Source organism: Struthio camelus, chromosome 6 (assembly GCF_040807025.1).
Source record: "Struthio camelus isolate bStrCam1 chromosome 6, bStrCam1.hap1, whole genome shotgun sequence".
NCBI lineage: Eukaryota > Metazoa > Chordata > Aves > Struthioniformes > Struthionidae > Struthio > Struthio camelus.
The window spans coordinates 31,077,414-31,093,335 of NC_090947.1; the positions used below are offsets into that span (position 1 = coordinate 31,077,414).

A 15,922-nucleotide genomic window follows, 5' to 3' on the forward strand; every position below is an offset into this window, starting at 1 on the left:
CTTATTTAATAAAACGATAAGAATAATATAAAGTACACTTCAAGGGTCACAAAGAGTGAATTTGTTGAACCAAAAAAACCCTGTGATTTTAGGTTTTGAGTTTAGAAGTTATTTACACATTCTTGATTTTGGTACTGTTTCTTATTGACAAGCACTGAATGAATGTTTCATGTTAACAACTTTCATAGTGCACAATCATTCATGTGGACTTCATGCAAGCGTCTTCCTGGTGTACATTTTGGGTTTTCCCTCCCTCTCTGATGGGAACAACGTTAATAATTCTCCATTAAGGTTTGAGGTTTTCTAGTGTTTCAAATAAGCTCTGTACATGGCTAATCTGTGATCATTAATAAGTCTGAATTACCAAATGTATTTTTCATTTGATTACCAGTCTTTACCTATACCTACAACATACTCTTCTCTGTTAAAAGGGCAATGGAAATTTAAGCTAAAAAATACACTATTTTTTAAGATAGCAGGAAATACGTATACAACAACTTGACAGACAGCAATTGCTCTCAAGAAACACAAAAATACAAGTCAGTTGAAATGAGTGGTATTTACATGGACAAGATGTTTATTTTTACAATGAATTATTTGCCATATGCAGTTACGTGAAATAGATCCAATTTAAATTTCCTGAATGAAGTCTACCCACACATAACATACTGTCCAAGAGCATGGTGAATTTTCCACTGAATAAACCATGAATATAGCCATACCAGCTTAATTATGCTGCTGGAGGACATAAAAATAACTAAAGGGTAAATTTAATCCCTACCATGCAGCTTGAATAAGTGTTTGGGGAAGAGGAAATTAGATCAGAGAAGAAAGGAATCTCCCACACTAGAGGTTCTTGTCACCAGTTTGTCGTCTGTCGCACAGTTGCGTACAATTGCCATCACAATAACATGTGAACTCCTAAAGAAAACATTCAGTATTGTATTTCCTTATTCCACTGCTAAGCTAGAGGAAGAATCTTGGATCTGAAGACTGCAAAAAAATGAAGTTTCACCAAAATATGTTCTACCTTTGAAGCTGAAATGATGCATAGGATGTATTGGTTATGATAGTCCAATAGGGAGAAAACATAGGCCAAAACCAGGAATGACTTTGAAACAGAATCTCCTCTACATTGCTCAAGCCATAAATGTCTCTGGACACCCCAACAGCACAGACTCCCTCATGATCTGCACCAGCCCTAAACAAGGCAGCAGGAAGCAGCTCTTAACCAAGAACTGTGGGGTCTTAAAAATATGAAAATAAAATAACCGGTCACCCAAGCAAGGAGGGCATACTTCACATACTATTTACTCCCATTTCTGACACTATTTCCTTGATAGTAGTAATTTGTCATGTCTAATTTAACTCTATTAGTAAGATCAACTTTTTGCCTTCTGCTAAATTTAAGCCAAAAAACTATTTGAGCTACAGAGGAATACCTGAGAAGCAGTTGAGAAAATAACAAGGAAAGGAAGGTAGCAGAAAACAAATATATCTGTGCTCTATTGCAGCTCGGTTTGGGTTTGCAGGTCCACTGTCTAGAGCACAAATCCAAAGCAAATAGGGAAGCCCTAGAATGCACTTGTCTATTTACAAGTAAAGTAGTATGAAAGAAGAGATCTGTGCCATTTTTTATGGATGTTTTTCAATGAACAATTTTTTGGCCAGTTCCAGATATACTGTGGCTGGTTCAGAACACTACTGCATAACATGAAAATGACCAAAGAGATGTAATTACACATATAAAGACCTGAAAACCAGAAGAGATGCTTAGCACTATTTGATCTCTCACCTTACTTTTGATGGTACTATAAAGCAACAATTGCAAGATTTTTAATAACAGATGGCAAGACCTCTTGAAGGCCCTCCACGCTAGTGAACGCACAGCCAAAGGCCCTGGAGGCCAGCAGAACAAACCCTATTCCACCACTGACTGATCATGTAGGTTATTAGCATTTACCTAGCGTTTTTCTGAACGGAAATTGCAATACACATAGTCTATCCTGAAAGACTTCTCTCAGAAGTCTTTAGGGGTGTCAAGAATGGCCACCTTTTACTATCCTCACACTGAATCTCTCACTCACAAAACTTGTAGGCTAAAAGTGGTAAACATTACCATGACTTTCCAACTCAGACAACTGGCTCTGAACTTTAAGGGCAGCATAAGCGTCCTTCTTAAAAATATACCATCTGTTCTTCCTAGGAACAATAACTTACATTAATAGAGTTTAAACCAAACAAGTTCCTACTGAAGAAAAGGAGGAGGTTGTTTCACTACAAACCTAGGAAGAGACATTAAAACATGCTCAGTGCATTGCTACTTTTTACACTTAATAGGCTGCATGTTGCAACAATAGTATTTGCTAATAGGTTTGTTGATTACAGGTGATGTGAAGTTTTTAAGAACTCATTAGAAGAGAATTACACTTATCACCCAACAATTTGAACTTGTAGGTGCCTCAAAAATAAGCTGCAGTCAAACACTTACCAAAGCAGGTTCACATTTTTTGCTTGGCTATAGCAAAGTACATATAAACCATCTGGCTCATTGGATAGGAATCCCACTTGCAGAGGAAATAGGTGTGTGCTTCAGAGCTGGTCCCAAACATACCGCCGTCTTAAAAGCTGAAAAGATTGTGGGCCTCCTCCAAAACCCAAAGACAAAGCTAAAACCAAGTTTACTGCTTGAAATACCTCTTTGGGAGACTTATCTGGAAGACAATCTGACTATCACCTCTTTAAATCACAGAAACACACAGAATGGCCAAGGTTGGAAGGGACCTCTGGAGATCATCTAGTCCAACCCCCCCTGCTCAAGCAGGGTCCTCTAGAGCACACTGCACAGGATGGGCAGGCAGGTTTTGAATATCTCCAGGGAAGGAGACTCCACTACCTCTCTGGGCAACCTGTTCCAGCGCTCAGTCACCCTTACAGGAAAGAAGTTTTTCCTCGTGTGCAGATGAACTTGCTGTGTTTCAGTTTGTGCCCGTTGCCTCTCGTCCTATCGCTGGGCACCATGGAGAAGAGTCCGGCCCCATCCTCTCAACACCCACCCCCCCCTTCAGATACTTGTACACATTGTACAAGTACATACTTGCCACTGTTTAACTGATTAGTATAGATGCACCCCAAGGGCCTGAACACTGTGCAAATGACTAATACAAGCACTATTTACTTTTTGACATCAAGCACAAGAATAATCTGAGGACACCCAAGTAAATCATCCTGTGACATTTGGCCAGTGTGACAGTTAGGGGCAACTTTGTTCCTGTATCTGATCTTTATATATTTATAATATATATGAATAGAAGACAATCATCCTTATATCAAAAATATCCCTCAGTTTTATTTAAAATGCAAAGTCGCCCAGAATTATGAGATTTACCTATTGGATTAGTTTTTAAGGTTGTGGACAAACAACTTCTTCTAAACATAGTTAGCTGAAGATGTCACTGGTTCCCCCCCCCCAGCTTGTCACCACTTGCCTTATGGACGCTACCTCTCCCATACTGGGCAAAAAAGGTTGTTGCATCTCCCCTGTTGCCTGTTTCAGGCCAAGTCAGCTGGTCCTGCCCAAAGCAGCTCAGTGATCCCAGGTCAGTTGACTTGATGTAGCAAAGGAAAAGCTCTCACAAAACCCTCCAACAGCACAACTGTGAAAAAGGCAGCATCCAAAACAAGCTCTCATAAAAACTATAGGTGCTGATGTCTCCAACTGGCACAGCTGCACTTTATCAATGTCTGTTTGGTGCACTAGACAGCTATGATGAACTGGAAAAACTGATATAAGGTTATGTCTGAGTAATAACTGAGATTCTGTTCCTGGCTCTGCCCCTCCTCTTTTGCAAGGGTCAAGGCAATTATTCATTTCCTCCTCTACAGGACTGGGATTTAGAAACATTTATTAATTTACCTTAGTTACTGAAATGATTAGTTAATATCTGTGTGTAATGTGAATATGTCAAATGGGTAATAAAGATTGTAAGTATGCTTCCCACCTCCATCAAGAGGCAGCTCACACCCATCTGTAATGTATGAAATATGTATTTAACATTTTTAAAGCTTCTTTCATAAATCACTCCCATTTGTCCAGAGGAAACCAGATGGATTCTGGAAAAGCCGTTATTAGCAGATATACAAAGCTCATGGATGCAGGCACTGAAACAAAATTAATACATTCAAGCAAGAATTCTAGATTTTCATAGAATTTACTGCTGTCATACTGAAGTTTAAGAAATATATAATTTTTTTTTAGGTTACAGCCATGAATTTCACCATGCTGAAGATAAGGTCTTTCTTCCTGCATGTTTCATTATTTTACTCGGGAAATTGTGGTGGAGGGAGGTTTCCACCAAAAAAGGGAGAGGGGAAATTCAGCTCACACTGCATTGTGTAAAGTATCAGTGAATGTGGTCCTTATACAGTCTCCTGTACTATCAGAAACAGAGTCAACACCATCATTATAGGTTTCATTTTATTGCTAACCTAATACATACATGCACACATCGCAGTAGCCTTCCATCTAATGGAAGTTTCCTATATATTGTTCCAAAACTACTTTTTCATTAATGAAACTGTTATTACTACCCACAGCCCAAGTCCAATTAATGCAAATGCCATGGAGGTTCTACCCATATTTCCTCCACAACTTAATTAGGATGGTGAGAATTTTAATAGCTCTGTACCTCTGTCTCCTAAATGAAGGAAATCTCATCGTCCTTGCAATTCTTACTTCCATTACAACAGCAGCATGAGAGATGGATTAGATCCCTAATGAGCTCTTCGACTGAACAGTCCCGTGAACTTGCTGAGGCATTCAGCGAGAAACGTACATTAACTAGGCTTTGGCCTTTACAAATTAGCAAAAATTCAACACGAAAATTCCCCTCCTTCATCCCATTACATTTTAAAATGCAGGAAGTTAAGAAAGTGGGGAGAAAACAGTCTCAAGAGCAACTGCAAAGCATGACATCTGTTATCCTCCAGTGCCCCTTTTCCCCTTCCTTTTTTAAGGCTAGTGGAACAAAGATTTCAAATCTCATTAAGCTGAAACTATGCATTAAGTACCTTCTTGACATTGCATTTTATTCTTTTTTGAAGATACGTTTCTTCAGAATTCCACAAAAATAAAGACTAAGATAAGGGCTGAGGATGTGCTGATTTTTATATTAATGAGCATTTTTTTTGCGTACCTTTGGAGTTCAAGCTGAGGCAGAAGTTTTAATTCTCATTGGAAATCTGCAGTATTGTATTTGGATGATTTAATGTCTGTCAAGTTAACTACCACATGACAGGTGGATATCAGGTGTGGAATGAAGAAATTCTGCTTTGTTGACATTTAAAGCAAGCCAATGGAAAGGTCAGGCATTGGAGTGCCCTTAAAGTAGGAGTTTTTCTTACAATGTGACCTGTGAAATCCTACCAATTCCATATTTTCCCCCCCATTTTGTTGGCTGAATTTCATTGAGTCACAACACATGGAATGCCTTGATCGCCCACCTAAAGTCCGAACTCTGACCTAAAAGTTCTTTTAAATTCTAATAGTACTTCAGCTTTCCCTAATACTGAGGAAAACCACATTTTCACCTTAAAGCTGAAGCCAACAGCTGCACTTTCAAAAGCAATTTGTATAGCTGCCAAGTCTATAATAAACCTTACACCAAACACTAGAGAGAGCATCTCTAATTAGAAATTAAGATGTTACATAGGCATACTTTAATGAAAGCCCAGAAGTTTTTTAGATTAAAAAAGCTAAACACATTTTCTAACCTTCACTTTTTCCTTCAGTGTTATTCTTACTCCTTTACAAGAGTCTGAAGCTATAAGGGCTTTCTCAACCTTTCCCCCTCTTGTGCATGCCTAATCATCATCCTGCGATATGTAACCACATACACAATACTATCAAACACTGAAGTCGTGTTAATTGCTTGCAAAATAGCAAGTGTAAGAGTTTCTAGTTCTAATATAGCTTGTCAACTGCAAAATATGAGAAAGCATAAACCATATTTCTTCACTGCTGCAGGGGAGAACTGTATCACCACCATTCCCTTTAATGTCTGAATACCAAAACATTGTCCCCGTGCATTAGCAAGGGTTGTGGTTGGGGAATTCCTCAGCCTTACGCCTCCAAGCAGCCGCTCTTCCAGCTCTCTCTAAACTTCCTAAAACTAAAGGAGCATTGACAATTTTTGTATAATATATATTGCAGATTCCTACTTATCTGAGCAAGCAATAGCAACACGACACAAATACTTTAAATATTCTTATTTAATAGGAGTCCACGGACAAATAGCAACACACTCCTATTGGCCTGCCAGAGCCATTTGGGAACAACTGAACAGTATCAGCCTGGTCCTCTAACACTGCTTCTTTTGTGCTGTCTTTGTAAGCTAAATATGAGAGTATTCTATATGTTTATACAGCAATATAACTGCCTACATATATACTGGACAAATACAGTATGCCTGACTGCATCCCTCTCTGTTACTATGTATATCCATATTCCATTGTTTATGTTCACATCTGAAAAATAGGCACGAGCAGAGATAAAGACAGAGGGAACGTATCTGAAAATAAAAGTTAGATTATTATTCTGACAGGAGAAACCCCCTTCATGCTATGCCAAGCGCTCCTTGGTGTACGTGTTTTCAGCATTCATTAGCAGCAAAGCCACTAAAAATAAAGTTTTTATCTTGAAATACTTTCCTGAGCTATAAAGAACAAGCTTCACCTTGGCAGTGAAGACAAGCTGACAAAGGCGTCCCTGGGGGCACCGCTGATGCCGATTTTTGTGAGGCGCTAGCTGTTCCACAAGGAAATTATCTGTGAACAGCATGACAGCCGTCAGGAGGTACCTTGCAGTCACCACCATGACCCCAGCCAAACGTAGCCTTCGTTTGCATTTCTATCCCCTCTTGAGCGGCTCTGCACAGACAAGAGCAGGGCCCCATTTGCAGAAATTCAACCCCAACTACCAGAAAGATGTTAGGACAGGATGAAACGCAGAGATATTCGAAGGAGGATGACAAACACATGCAAAGAGCCAGGCCCACGAGGCTTTGAAACACAGGCAAGGTCAGAGTCTCTACGGGCAGAGGCAGTAAAGCCGCCCGGACAGCATCCCACCTCGGCCGGAACGGGAACCGGAGCGGAGGTGGTCAGCTGGCAGCCTCACCTCTTCTCCTTCACGTCCCTTCCAGCATCCTAGAAGGGCTTTCAACCTCAAACTTCTCTTTATTACAAGATAAATTAAAATTAAAAACTTTTGAAAGTAAAGTAAGACAGCAGGTAACAACGAGTAAAACAAATCTTTCCATAGTGTCCTAGAAGGACAAGTTATTTCCTCAGTCCTGCTGGCAGCCCAGCACATCATCAAAACCTCAGCGACCTCCACCTTACAAATACCTTTTCACTGTCTTCTCTAGATCCCTCGGAAAAGTCCGTCTTTCCGTCAGCTTCTCCACCTGCTCGGTCCCCCTCTTCCCCTTCACTGCAGGGGGCTCCTCGAGCTGAGCGCTCCCAAAGCGCCGAGGCAGGACAGGTACCACAGAGAAGGAGCCGACAGCGCTGCTGGCACACTTTACAGGTTATGAGAAAATCATCAGCACTGCTCCTTCAAGATTTGGAAGTTCACTGTTTTTAAGACTTTTTAAATGAATACAGCGTTGCTTAACAAGTGAACATGATTTTAAATAGGCTGAAAATGAAAGATGAAATGATACAACTGCTGGCAGCTGTTTCAGAATTAGTTCTGAGCACCAAGCCTCTATCAGGAGAACCAGGTTTTAATCAGGGAAAAATAATTTTCTATTGGGGAAAGGTTTCAGAAACGTAATTACAATACTATCCATTTACCCTGATAAAGACTTTGCAAGCGATACGATATAACCTGGCACAACCACCTCACTTTTCCCTGAGCTTATGTCCTAATGTTGAATTTTAATGCCCAACGAAGATGCTTTATCGAGGTTTCTGAATAGGAGATTGGTTTCCTGTTGCCCTCTGAAAAGGGGACAATATTTTAGAACAATGGCATTTACTACGTATCAGGGAATGAAGAATAACGCGAGGGAGAAAATATCGTGCTGAAGGCAGGCAGTATTTAAAGAGACCTTTCATAGTCCAACAAAATGAAAGATTTTATCTCATCCGTTGTTACCCAGTCTTCAGGAACGCTGCTTTTCATTTAAAAATAGTTGCAGTAACTAAAAGATAAGATGTTGTATTAACATGATCTTAGTAAATTAAAAAGGTTCCTTAAACAAGGCATCTGTCTAAGTTTTGGCAAATAGATAAACAGCAGTTCTCAGTCACATTTCTTCAGTGTTATAACTTGCTGAAGTGAATACTACTGTTAGTCAGACATCTAAATCAAAAGATTCAAACAGGTTTTGCTTGCAGACCTTTTTCAGACAAAGCAGATAAGGAAGTAATTCATAGTCTTCACAGCTATCGGCCTGCTGATTCTAGAGTTCAGACCCAAATATTTTCATAATAAAATATATTTTATGTGCACACAGACAGCATTGTTATGTTCCTCTGTTCATATATACAGAGAGAAACACAAGGTTCGGTTCCCTCAAAGGAAGAACAAGGCAGTACACTGATTTTTAATCATACACTGACAGTACTGGACTGCTAGATCCCTACTCAGTATAACTGCAGCCCCAGTCCCATGAATAAGTGCCAATTGCCTGAACAAGGCACAGAAAAACTGAACACCAAATCTGTCCCGAGCCTCACTTCCGAGCAAATACACGTGGCCATGCCCTGTCCTTCTTCCCTGTAAAAACAGGCGAATGGATAACGTAAAGGACTCAAATCCAATCAGTCACTACAAGTTTAGATTAGGATACTTAACAGTGCAAAATAAAACTGATTTACAGTATGTCTAACGCATCACAGTTTAATTAGTAATATTTTTCTGGGCAAGGGATTATCAGTCATGTTTCAATTGATTCAGTTTATAGCTATCTAAATATGGGTGCCTGATGGGCTCATGTCTTACTCATTAACAAAGTGCATGTTTACAAGGGGAGAGGGAGTATCTCCAGGAAATGCTAAACACTTTGTTAGTAGACTGGTTTGCTACTTGAAATGCACTCAAAGAAGTGGTTGTAAAGGCTGCACCATTTTCCATATTTATTTTCCCTCAGTGGATTCCATGATAACTTGCAAGTTAGATTTTTCCAATTGTTTGCTCACATACTGATCTTGCAGTGGAATCTGAAAAGTTCAGGCCTCACCTGCTCTGCAAAACTCATTGCCAGTGATTTTCTAGTGTATTTATTCTCAAATGCACGAAAGGCTAAGAAAAATTCAGTTTCCCTTCCTATATCCACACAGTCTCCACAGTGCTGACAATAGTAAAACCAAAGTTTCCTTTGGCAGCAAACCTAAACAGAGATAACCTGGCAGATATCCAAGAAACTGATATTAGCGGTACCAGAGTACAGCTCTGATGGAATCTTTCTTCTAATCCTAGGAATGCTTTTGAACCTGCTGCTCAACACATTTCTCATCCACTCTGTCAACATGGGAGCAATTAAAAAAAAAAAAAACTACTTGTTTTGTCAAAGGTTAGTACATTCCTTCTAGATATCAAGGTAAATGAAAATCTTCTGCTTTTTAAATCTTCTGCTAGGGCTTTCCCCCACCTCCTGCCAGAAAGGAAGTTCTATGAAAGTGAGTTGACTGGAGAAAATATCTACAGCCTCAAGGAAAATAATTATCCACCTGAAATACTGCTGAGTGGTATTGATAGTCAGCTCCTGGGAGCAGAGCAGCTTGTAGACTAAATGAGGCCCTCAACTCCAGTCATACAGGTCACAGCAATAGCATTTTTTTTCTCAACGTTACTAGTGAATACTAACAGTTGTTAGTGTGCAGCCCTGTGAAAGGTTCAAGAGAGAAACCTTCTCTGAGAAACCTTCAAGAAGCAAAAGGTTTGTCTTTCACCCCAGATCGCGTGTAACAAAAAATGCACAAGTCAGATAATGTCAAAAATGGTCTTTCTTGCCATCAGAAATACCAGTGTTGGATGTTTACATGCATATGAACACATAGAGGAAGTGAAAAGTTTTGTTTTTGGAGGTAATACTCCACCAACATAAAAGCAAACGTGAGAAAAAGATCTCTGCAATTAAAGGGAATTTCCACAGAAGCGACCTAGGCTCCCTGGGTCCTGTGCCAGCCTTATAATTTGGGGCTTTCCTTTGGCACTCTTCCAGCCCTATACCCACCACCCAGTAAGCTGTCTGTATTTGATGTGCACCACTTTGAAATACTTCTCCTATAACTGCTCTTATTTTGGTTTTGTTGTGTGCCAGGGGACCTTTGTGAGTCATACGGCAGGAAGGAAGATTTAACCAGCTCCTAAAGCATAATGTCATCTTTAGATCATGCTCATTATAATTCATAAGTATTTCTCCACTTGACAGCTCTTTGGTTGTAGTTTCAATCTTATTCTAGTTTTTACTTCAGAGCCCGTTTCAATTTTCCACATTGCTAATAGAGCCTGAGACTAAGGTAAAAATCATTTGGGCTTCTTGAAAGGATCAATAGTTTTATGTGCCATGCATTTTAGAATACACAGCATCACTGACACACACACTGTCCTTGCCCCGATAAATATAACACAATGTCAGAAGTTTCCTCACAACTTTTTTTAATTTATTGAATAAACTAGCTGCAATTCCACATGCAGGGAGCAGCATTAAATATAACGGAGACAAAAATGGTTTAAAATGAAGTTACCACAAAACTGAGTGAATCCTTTGCCAAGTATTATCATTTTCTCTGCATCCTGGCCCATGTGAAAGACTACGTAGAGGTAGAAGGGCTGTTTCACTACTTTTACTTTTTTCCCCACTGGCTTTTGCAGTGGTATAAAGTTCATTCTTTCCCTGTCACCCGTCCAAGCAGTCAAGGATATCTGATCAAGTGCTTAGACATGCTGTACTCAAACAGTTAGCTCAATAAATTATTCATTCAGCACCATGCAGAGCAAATTATATTTTAGGTGGACAGCGTTTTTGCTCGCAGTTCATTCACTTACAAGACAAGCGAGAGACTGCAGAGAGAACAAGCGAGGGAAGGAAAGGCTCGCTAATACAGAGCTGGTTTTCTCTCAATTTAAGCCTTCTAAAGAAATTGCTTACAGAGCACATTGGGGTTGACAAACTGAGTGCTACACTATCTGCTTGTAGCCAAGAACACGTTATTTCATTTAAGGTGTGCTGAAGCCTATAACAGAGGCTGAACAGAGATGCACACGTTTCTCAGGGAAAGTGAATTTTGAAGGAGCATTAATCAGACTGCATGGTGAATGTTTTTACACTAACAATTCTCTCAGAGACATATCACAGAATCAGAGGCGTTTGGAAGGGGAGAAACAGCAATGATTGAGCCTCATGTTGCTTTTTACCCCCTACCCCCAAACATGCTTCATTCTTCACCCCTGCCTTCCCTACAACCCTTTTCAACACAATTTAGGCTGCATCATTAACTCCTAGTGCCTATTGTTTCTGACCTTCATTTTTCCTTCTCCATCTCTCTGACTTTCAGAGGAAACTCTGAAAAACAGCACACATGAAATGATCCTGCAAGCAGGTGCCATGTCAAGCCTAATGTCAGGAGCTGATGTATTAGTATTTGGCATCCACAAGTCAGTTTTGGCTAAGCAGCGTTCAGCAGAGCAGAGAGCACTGTCATATTTGTATGCCCAACTTCTACCACAATAAAAGGATTTTCTCTAACCTAAAATGCCCTACTAAAGAAAGCTATTATGCAAACATCTGGAACTTGTCAAAAGTTCTCTTCCCTATGGAAATTTTTTCCCCTTGTGAAATGGTGTTCTATAATCAAAGGCTTTCACAGAAATGTGAATTTTGATTTGATTTCAGTTAGAAAGAGCCCAAAGAAAAAATCTCCCATTTCAACAGCAAAATATTTTGAAAAAATAGGCACTACAGCTCATCCCAAAGGAAAATATCAAAACTCTCCACATATTCAAAAGTTCATTTTTTTTTCCTGTGTAGAGAAAAGGGAGGAGAAAGGGAGAAATGTGAACATCTGCCTCAAACACAATTTTTCATGGCTGGCACACAAGGAAGCGTGTTACCCTTTTCCAGCCCGCTGAAAAAGTGACACACCAATTCCTGCCCTCGCTGGAGGTTTCCCGTATGCTGGAAGGGAGAGCTACGCTCCTAATCTCAGATCCAGAAGCACTTCACCTCCAGGATGCACACCTCAAGTTTTCCACATTGGGAGGAGGGTGAGAGGCATGAACACCCCAGTGGCCGGAAAACGCCCAGTGGGAGAGGGCAGGATATCAGCAATGGGAGGCACACAGGCCCTGTCTGCACACAGCTGTACCGAAATCAGGCTGGGGAGCAAGGACAGGATGAGCAGTGACCCACTACTTTACCATGTCAAATACATGCAGGTGGTACTAATTTATGGTTATGGGCCACCTGGAGCCCCATTTAGTCCCCAGTTAATGACAGTCCTACTGCCCTCCCTTCCCCCTGATGTTTCAAGAGGGTTATAAGTGTTCATTAAGCTAACTGACAGTTCTACCTCTTCCTATTGGTTTAGATGATGCTTGCTAAGTAAGTGTCATGCTTTACTTCCACCTTACACTTAAGTAATTTTCCAGTCTATGAAGGGATATTGTCTCAGTTTACCACTGCACAAGTCCAAGTAAACAGATCCTCTATCCTATGATCTGCTTTCCTCTAGCTGGATTTTTTTTTGGCCTCTGCTGTTTCTTTGCAGCAAGCTTAAATTGTGGCTTCAAAGTTTCAAGAGATATGCCTTTAATAACGCTCCCATTTATTCTTTACTTAGTATGCTGCCACCCTTTCATCAGAACAGCCTTCTGTCATCATTGTTTCCGGGCTCATTATTCCACATTTAGCTGAACTGAACTGCATTTACCATTCATTAGGTATTTCCAAGCCAGAGGTGATCACATGTTCCAATAGTTCTTGAATTTCATTGTAGGTTATGTGCTATGTTCCCACAGTTTAGTGGTATGTTTAAATTTGGCTTTGAATGCCATATTTGGGAGCAATTTATATGAATAGCACAAATTGCCAGACATGAAAGATAACACAGAGTAGCAATAGGAATCTCTATAGCATCACCTGATCAAGCCAGCAGGCTAAAACGATGCTGACAAATCTACAGTCACTTTGATAAGATTGAATCCACTATCTGACAAAAGGGGTTTGAGTCCACTGCTCTTAGGCAGCTAACTGGCGGAGTCCCAATATGATAATATGTATTACAGAGACAGTAAAATAAATGTTAGAGAATAAGAGAAAAAAATCTGCCTCCCTTCCAAGTTTTTGAAGGGTACATTTCCATTTGAATTGAAATTTTCATATTTACATAAGAATATGGAAATAGGTTTTGAGGTGAAAAACAATGATCAAGTCTTTCCTTCCTGCTTCTCTATTTCTCTCCCTTCAAATGCAAAGACTCATTTTTAAACTACTTCAGCTTTGAAAAAATTAAAGATAAGAAATGAAAAAGGGAAGGGAGGGAAAGGAAAGAAAAAGTAGAGGAGAAGAGGAGGCCTGTTTGGCTCTTTGAATTAAAAATAAAACAAAATGAAAAATCTCCATTTGATTAATAATCAAACTCATTTCTCAGTAATAAAACTTTTCATTCAAACTATCAAACCTTTGCATATAAAAATATTTCAAGACACATAGCTCCCTTCTCCAGTGGGACTCTGTCTATTAGCAGAAATAATTCTTTCTATGGAGCTTTTTCTCTGCATACATTCTCTGTTGTTGGCTTTTAGAGTCATGTCCCTACGAAAGGAAAAATGAGATTAAAAAAAAAAAATCATCTTCCTTTCTTCCATATCTCCAATGACTTCTGGTTGAGATACCTTTCACGTAGAAGTCAAAAGTGTACGTTTTGTTTTCAAATGACATTCAACATTCACATCTGAACTCCACTTTTCTCCTCAGTTCTCTGATGGGATAAACATTGCTCACGAGCCTTCATACTGTAGGTAACTTCAGCTCCAGCCGTAGACTCCAAAACCAAGCTCTCTCCTTCTCCAGCCCAACATCTCCTGAACCAACAGCTCCACACTTAATGCTAACATTAGTTAATCTTTCTCCAATCCCTAGGAGAAACTAAAGTCTTAGTTTGAGTTTCATACTGACACACTGAAGAGAAGTTAAATAGCATAAGGGGAAAAAAGTATTCCAGGTTTCATACTGATTGCCTTCCATAATTCAGACAGCAAACAGCTGAGGTGCTCTGTGATTCCTGTTTGGCCAGCTGGCTTATTAGAAACAAAGTTCTGGAAATCCTGACACCATGCTGCATTTTCCTTGCCAGAAACTCACAGAAATAAGCCATTACTGGCCAAATATCACATTTCTGACTCATCCCTGGCATGGTCTCTCTGCCAGGATGCATGATACAGGAATGGAGACCAGAAAAGGCAAGGTCATCTTAGAAATGCTGCAAAAAGACATGTTTCAAAGCAGGCTCCCTAAGAAGAAAAATTTACAGCAGCTACTTCACAGATAGCAATTGAGGAGTATTCCCCAGTTCATCCCGCACGGGCATTTTTCTTGAAGACACATTGACACACAAACCATCAGAGACAACCCTCAGTCAAAAGCAAAATGATAGAAGTGGATTTGTCTCACTGGCAGATGGGCGTCTTGTGCTGCTCCCCACAGAGAATGCAAGGTAATGAGATTAGGGATGAAAAATAAGATATTGTATAAACCCAGAAAAGCAAGCATGACAGGGACCTGAGGGTAGTTGTGGATCATTTCACTTAAGCCCTGTGATTGCCAACAAGAACAAGCAAAGCGAGCCTTGGGATATTTACAACCAGTATGTATGTGGATACAGCACAAGCAAGAGCTTTAGCACAGCCCTGAAACAGCACTTCTGAGATGCTATGTCAGGGGTCTTGCTTGTTCTTCAATGCATTGTGTGTCAATGTGTCAGTGCAGGCATGCATATGCTTGTGAATATGCATTCGAGTGTGCTTGTTTCCTATTGTATTTTCACTATCTAGTGTCCTAACTGCTTTCCCATCCTGCAGAAGTGAAAGATTATGTGGATTTTTGAACATGATGGTTCTAACATTTCTATGTATTTGTTTTCCTTAATAGTTAACCTGAATTGTATTATAATCAATTGTATATTTATAATCATCTATCATTAGCAGAAATCTGATTTACATATTCATGTTTATAATGGTATATATTTTATGTCACACCGAATTTTTTTTATACATAGAGCATATTTTACAAAAGAAGCTAGTTACTTATCAGGAGCCAGAAAACATGTCCTGTCTTGTGAAAGTTTTGATCTTAAATGTTTGCTGTCTTTCCATTCACCTCCCCCTTTCACTATAAAACAGAACATAAATCAAAATAACAGCAACTTGCAAAATAAAATAGGTTTGATTCTGATCAATGGAAAAGGAAAAAAGAAAGGAATCTGAAAGTACTAATTCAATAACCTGAACAACTTCTATGTATGTCAAAATACACCCAGTGGCTTCACTGAGTTAGCATTTCTGAGGTGGAAAAATGTGATTAAAACATTACCATGCCACTCTTCTTACTTCTGAAAAGTATATGGGAAGATGCAACAGAAACTGGGGCATAGAGCATGTTGGTAATTTGTTCAAGCTCACGTATACACACAAAAAAATCTCTTACCTTTTTAATGGTGTCTTTGTTTAGCTGGCTTACTAGATGCAGCAAATTAAAATCCTTATTACCACATAAGGCAACCGTATAGTTCATACAGAGGAAAAATCTGAGCAGCATAGTTGTACTCTAAATATAACTGCAACATCTTTTAAAGTATTCTAATCTCATGAATTTACACTTCTGTATCTGAAAATTTTCAGATGAGATGCTAA

At 39.5% G+C, this 15,922-nt stretch overlaps 1 protein-coding gene across 1 annotated transcript in view; it reads right to left on the minus strand.

The window, feature by feature from the left end:
- Nucleotides 1-15,922, minus strand: part of CNTNAP5 (contactin associated protein family member 5) — a 294,025-nt gene that overhangs the window by 262,155 nt on the left and 15,948 nt on the right. The gene's annotated exons all lie outside the window — the stretch shown is intronic.